A 7,283-nucleotide genomic window follows, 5' to 3' on the forward strand; every position below is an offset into this window, starting at 1 on the left:
TACCATTATTCAAACTGACAACTAACAAAGCATTTTACTGTAAGGACTTATTAGGATCCTATGTTAATCCTCAACAACTTACCATTAATATTTTACATGATAAAAGTAAACAATATACTTACATGCAGCTTAAACTAACAATACAGATGAATTCACAACTGATTTTTGCTGACTAGAAAGCCTTATTACAGCAGCGAATACTAATCATCTAAATGCCTTGATGTTTCTGAACAACACAAAGGCCCATAGAAAGTCACACAATGAGGTTCCTATTTTGCTCTGATTTTAGTTGCCCTCTAATCAGTTGCACATTGAAAGCATGGATTTTTTTTGTGTAGAATGCCATATTGAGTGCACCTTACATGAAAGATATTGAAAACATATAGTGGCAGAAAGAGATACAGGTCATGCATAAAAAGAAAACAAATCAATTTATTTTCAAAAAGATGTTGCCATCATTCAAAATTATGTGTTTGTTCAGGAAACATAAAGTTGCATTTCTTCTGAGCGCAGAACTCTCAAATCTTTTGATGATTTGAGATTGCAACATGTGAGACCTTACCTGTTCTTTTACCAATAAGTGAAGCTAAAATAATGTCACCTTTAATATAGTAACACACACTGAGGTGTATTTTCAAACAGCAAGAACGATAAAAAGATTTTAGGCCGGGTAACCAAATGCTTGGTCAAAGAAATTAAAGGGGTTAAAGAAGCATTTAAAATGAAACACATCAATAGAGAGATTTATGGTATGAAAGGTATTTAAAAGGACAACCGAAGTATAAATATATGTTCACTAAATGGTTAAAAATATCCACTGCAAATCAAATCTGCTGACAGTATAAGCCATAGCAATTGACCAGGGCCTGAATATGAAAGTTTCTGCCAGGAAAAAATACTACTGTAAATCCTCCATTTTACAGACCTCTGAATAATGGTTATAATGGACATACCTACCAAACATCACTGCCAGGTCCAAATGCCGACGCCATCCCCAGCTGCTTCCTTATCCGCGCCTTTCGACGCTGGCACCCCGGCCACACAGCTTCTCAGCCGCACCTGCTGACGCCGGCCCCCGACTCTTCCTCATCTGTGCCTGCTGCGCCACCCCCAGCTCACACCTTCCTCGGCCATACTGCCGCCACTGCCTGTATTGCTGTATTGAGACCTTAGAGCTTTGTAGCTTAGGGCAGCTCAGGCTTTGCTTTAATGTTTCAGCTGAAAAAAGGTACCTCTGTCAGTGCAGTTCTTGCTCAGCCTAAATTCTATCGTTGGGTCTCTACACATGAAATGCCACATATTACACTTGGTTATAGCAGACAAACAGCAATACCGGACACCATAGCCCCAGGTATGAACTGTTGTAAAGAGGGTTTATTGTATCACAATTTGGCAAACAATGATGATTTTCTGCCACCTAGTGGTGAGTTTAAATCTAACATCGTGTAAGAGAAACAATAAGGCTCCAAATACAGTACCTGTAATTATTTGATAGTCTGAACGTTCTGCATTGTGTGATCTTCAATGACTGGCAGAAACAAAACCCTACTCCCCAATTTCAGTATAATTGATATGACTCCTTTATGAACTCACCAACACAAAACCAACTAATGGTATGTTCTGCCTGTTTTTTTTACAACTATAAGATGCCTTTGAATCTGATTCATAAAGATTTGGGCTTCATTGCATTCACTGAACATGTAATGTAGTGGTCCTGAGTTGTAACCGTCTGCAAGATTCAGTCCCATTGAACTCAATGAAATCAAATTTCAGAACCAAAGTTTGACATGGAAGCACTCCAACTCGTAAAAGTACACAACACGGAAACAGGCCTTTCGGCCCACTTTACCATCCAATTATATGAATCCTTTTCTTCCTACATTCTACCATTCACTTAGGGCCAATCTGCAGCAACCAATTAACCTACTGACTCACACATCTTTGGGAAGTTAGAAGAATTCCCAGAGGGAATTCACGTTGTCTCAGGGAGAATATGTAAACTCCCAAATCTGAGGTCAGGATTGAACCCAGATACCTTGTGCCACAAAGCAGAGACTCAATCAGCTGCACTTCTGTGCCACTCTCCAATACTGACTGTATCTTTGGCAGATGAGATAAAGGATAAATTGCTATTCCTGGAACTGGGCCATTTTAACTTTGGCTTTGCCTATTGAATACATCCCAGGCTCAGATATTCCAATTTGAGTGAGACCACTGTGCTCAACAGAATGTTCTCAACAGCCTCTCGCCATGCAGGGTAAGTATTGCTAAAGGCCATTGCAGAGTAGATTGCTGAGCTTGCAATAGAGGATGGGGAAGGGTTGGTGAGAGTTGGTGTCAAAGACAAGATCCTGGGAGAAGAGTGAGGATTGAAGCCCTCTTTGAGGGTTATTGGTGAGAGAATCAGAGTGGGCAACGATGAGGTCCGAGATGAGAGTTGAGGTAAGGCAAGTGATAAGGGTGTGGGAAGGATTGGAGAGGGCGCAGCAGGATGGACGCCTGTTGATGATGGATGGAACATAGTCTTCATGAGAGAAGTTAGAGGAACCTGGAGGGATGAAAATTGATTCCACAGACTCTCTAGAATAATGCCTTTTTACTAATGCTGAAGCAGCTCTTAACTCTGATTAAGTCTTGCTTCAGTGTTTCTGAGGCCTACAGTGTTTATTGTCTTCATATGAACTGTAGCATATGGTGCAAGTGATGTAAAATGAGTCTTGCACACTACTTGACCTCACTGTGCGACCAGGTGGCCTTTGTGCACCAGTGTGGAATTGGCCTGAAAGTGCTGGCCTCAATCTTGGCCTTTTTTTTGCTCCAACTTGAAATTCGCCTTCCATGCAAAAACCACTGCTGTTAATTCATACCAGACAGAAGAAAACCATTTGGTCTATCATACCGAAGCTAGTTCTTTGAAAGAACTAATTAAATTCTGCCACTTTTTCCCAATTACCTGGCAATCTCCTTTTTCAAATATGTAACAGGGTCACTTTGAATCTGACGGTGGAATCTACTTCCATCAGGATCTTAACAACTTACTTCCTCATTCTACCATAACCCCAGTCTCAGAATGTTTGACTATAAACTTAAATATGTGAATATTTAAGTCTAAGGAAACAGTTCTCTCTATCCATTTCATCCAAAATCCTCATCAAGTCAAACACTTCTATTAATTCTCTCTTTCACCTTTGTGATTTACTGACAACCCCACTTTCTTTAAGCTTTCCTGAAAATAATTATTTCTGGTACCATTAGGCAAATCTCACAGCTGTCTCCCTAAGGTAAACAGTGATAAAACCAATATCATTACATCATTGTTCAGTGAATTTGGTTCCATCCACTTTCTGAGATTTGGGAACGCTGATCTGTTCAATTTAGATTGCCGAAAGCTGAAATTAAATCTAAACGGTCCCAGAGTTTACCAACTTCTACAAATTACCAAGAACCAAACTTTTATTTTGGTGCCAATGCATACACCAGTCTAACCTTTAATAGTAAAATTCTACAACAGCCTTTGTTAATTTAGACGTGATAATAATGATAGATTTTACCTTTAAATTTCATTGGGAAACAAGTGTGTTTATTTTTTTCAATATTAATGAATAAATAACCACATTGAAACAGATTTACCACATGCATTTCCATACATTTGAACTCACTGGGTATGTTGCTGTAATTTATGATTGGTAAATTTAGGCTTCTTGCTACATATGCTTTTCTATGGCTGTATTTTACTTCAAATTGTGCCTTATTGTTAAGCATCAGATCTCACAACCCCCCCCCCCTCCAAATCTGATACGACTGGTGAACTTTCTATTGTCAATAGGTCTTATATTCCAGACTGATGAGCCAATAATGCTGTATTCAAACATCCTTCATAACTGATCCACTTCCAATCTTTAAAGTTGTGCCTCCTTCACCATGGCATCCACTGCCATTGAAATTGTCACTACAGAACTTCATGGAGGATTTCCTCATAAAGAGCATAGAGCATCTTACCCCTAGTTGCAACTTGCCACATCATCCGTTGGCCTCTTTTTTTAATTAAAAATTTTTTTTTTTAGAGATATATCGCGGAAACAGGCCCTTCAGCCCACCCAGCGATCCCCACACACTATCCTACACACACTAGGGACAATTTTTTAAAAACATTTGCCCAGCCAATTAACCTACATACCTGTACGTCTTTGGAGTGTGGGAGGAAACCGAAGATCTCGGAGAAAACCCACGCAGGTCACGGAGAGAACGTACAAGCTCCATACAGACGGCACCCGTAGTCAGGATCGAACCTGAGTCTCCGGCGCTGCATTCGCTGTAAGGCAGCAACTCTACCGCTATGCCACCTCATGGCATAAGGACAATGTGCTTCCAACCTCAATCAATAGGTTCTCCTGACAACCTAGACAATGGTTGGTAGAAAACACATAGCATGCTACATATAAAAATAAATGGTTTTAATTTACTTTTTAAAAATGTGATGTATTTTTAATCACATTTAATTATTTTTGTATTAATAATATTTATTGTTCTAAACCATTAAGCCTATATGAACTAGTTTTAATTGTTTCTATCAAAGACAACTGGGAAAACAAAATAATAACTGCAGGGAACTGTCAATAGGTCAAGAGTTCATTGTAGACTGATTTCCAAGTCTTAGTCAACCATTGTATGTCCTCATGAGCTCAGATTATTGTCTATATCTGGAAGAGATTGGCATTGGTGGGCAAGCACTGGGTTTGAGCAGTGAGCTGGATCCAGAGCAATGTGATCAGACTGCCCACAGCCAACTTTCAGCTTTGGATTGTAAGAACTACATGTGATCAGTGAGAACACTACAGCACAGTTCTGTGACTATGCACACACACAGTTCATTTGATCTATAATTCAATATGCATGCAACTTTGACATCCAATTGCACGTAGGTGCAATTTCAGGTAAAACTGTGCTATTTACAGCACTATATTTTTTCATGATGCATTCTCTGCAAATTTCTTCATGGTAGGCTGGTAAAATGCTCTTTGATCATTATCAGTGCTATTCCATTTTGCATTCTGAATTAATCATAAGGTATGAATATTACTATTCACATGGGAAATCAGCATGCAGAACCAATAATTCAAGAAAATCAGTTCATAAACCTCTGCAAAATGTTGCAAATATTTTTGAGATGACATCTGCAAAATGAAAAAGAGCACAATTTCACATTCTCCCTTCAACCCCAAAGAAATAATGGTCATAATAGTGCCAAATATATTAAGCTAAATAAAAAAAATTACATGTATCAAATCCTTAATGATAGCACTAGTGCACCATATAACACTTTGTAAATGATACATGTTCTTTATCAGCTACTTACAATTGCTAACATACTATCGTTTGTGATATTTAAACTGCAATACAATACATATAATGGAAATGATTCACTAACCGTTTGGCTGAAATACCAGGCAGAAGATAAAACATTTTTAACGAAGTTACATTCAGGAGATAAAGATTAGGAAAGTGTGGGTGAAAAGAAAACACTTTTTAGTTGTTAAAAGGCAGTCCACTTAGTGCGATTAAGATATAGAAGTACTAAACAATAACTTTGTATGATTTTCTCTGGCAAACAATGGTGTATTTACACATTTTGGAGCACCAAATGTTTGATCATTTTCCCAAGGATCAGCAGTTGGCCACAGCCTACATTTAAATTACAAAAACGTTGTAAGATTTATCAGTGCAAACATCTACCATTTTATCAACCTTAATGTTACATTCAATTTTCTTAAAAAGCTGGCTAACAGAAAACAGGTAACTTCTCCCAGATGCCTATGAAAGTAGCAACTGGTGGACTAATGCATTTAGAAAGTCAATGAGGAATAAAACAACTTACATTGAACAGACATTTTAACATGCCAGCTCCACATAGATGATGGGGCGACACTGTGGGGAGATGTGCAAAGGTGTGCAAGGGGTGCAAAGGTGACACCTGTGGGATTGGGGTGGGAGGCAGTGAAGCAAAGAATTGTGCTTCTTCATTATTTTCACATCCAGGTGATACCAATAGCAATATCTATCACCTTTCCTTTTTTGTCTGATTTTTCTTCAAGGAAAGTTACCTGCCATGAATCAACTTATTATTACTTTGTGCTGCCTGTTGCGCAATGCCATTATCAGCTTTCACTTCCAACGATTCCAGAAAGAGCAGATTTAATCATACAAATCTCTAACAGGTCACACTCCAGTGAGATTGGGGACATGATAATATAAAATGAGATTGTGACAAGCACCCTACATTACTGCCACTTTTTTGAAACACTGTGCGAATCCAGTTTTGTGAAATCCTACAACTCTCTCCAAAATTTCTATTCTTTCTGCATCTGTCTTGTCACCTTAAGAATTGACATCTTTCTTGGATCCCCAAGTATAAAATTAAAACCCAAACTAACTGCAACCAATCCATATCCATATCCAAGCGCTTTTTTTTTTTTTTTTGTTTTTTTGTGTCGGTGTTGGGATGGTTTTTTTTTTTTTTTGGTTGTGTATGTGTGGGGGGTGGTGGTGTGGGTGGTGGGGTGGTGGTGTGGGTGGGGGAAACTTTTCTCTTTTAGGTCTCTTCCTCACGGCGCGGGGTGCGGCTCGGCCGCGGGGCCTTCCATCGCCTGGTGCGGGGATCGCTGGGCGGCGCGGACTTGGTGGGCCGAAAAGGCCTGTTTCCGGCTGTATATATATGATATGATATGTGCGGCTTGGCCGCTGGACTTAACATCGCCCGGCGTGGCTCGGCCGCTGGACTTAACAGTGCCCGGTGCGGCTTGGCCGCGGGGCCTTCCATCGCCTGGTGCGGCTCGTCCGCGGGGCCTAACATCGCTGGTGCGGCTCGGCCGCTGGACTTAACAGTGCCCGGTGCGGCTCGGCCGCGGGGCCTAACATCGCTGGTGCGGCTCGGCCGCTGGACTTAACATCGCCCGGCGCGGCTCGGCCGCTGGAGTTAACAGAGCCCGGTGCGGCTTGGCCGCGGGGCCTTTCATCGCCCGGTGCGGCTCAGCCGCGGGGCCTAACATCGCTGGTGCGGCTCGGCCGCTGGACTTAACAGTGCCCGGTGCGGCTCGGCCGCGGGGCCTAACATCGCTGGTGCGGCTCGGCCGCTGGACTTAACAGTGCCCGGGCCGCGGGGCCTAACATCGCCCGGCGCGGCTCGGCCGCGGGACTTTTAATCGCTGGTGCGGCTCGGCCGCTGGACTTAACATCGCCCGGTGCGGCTTGGCCGCGGGGCCTTCCATCGCCCGGTGCGGCTGGGC

This window comes from Rhinoraja longicauda, chromosome 7 (genome assembly GCF_053455715.1).
Source record: "Rhinoraja longicauda isolate Sanriku21f chromosome 7, sRhiLon1.1, whole genome shotgun sequence".
Lineage (NCBI taxonomy): Eukaryota > Metazoa > Chordata > Chondrichthyes > Rajiformes > Arhynchobatidae > Rhinoraja > Rhinoraja longicauda.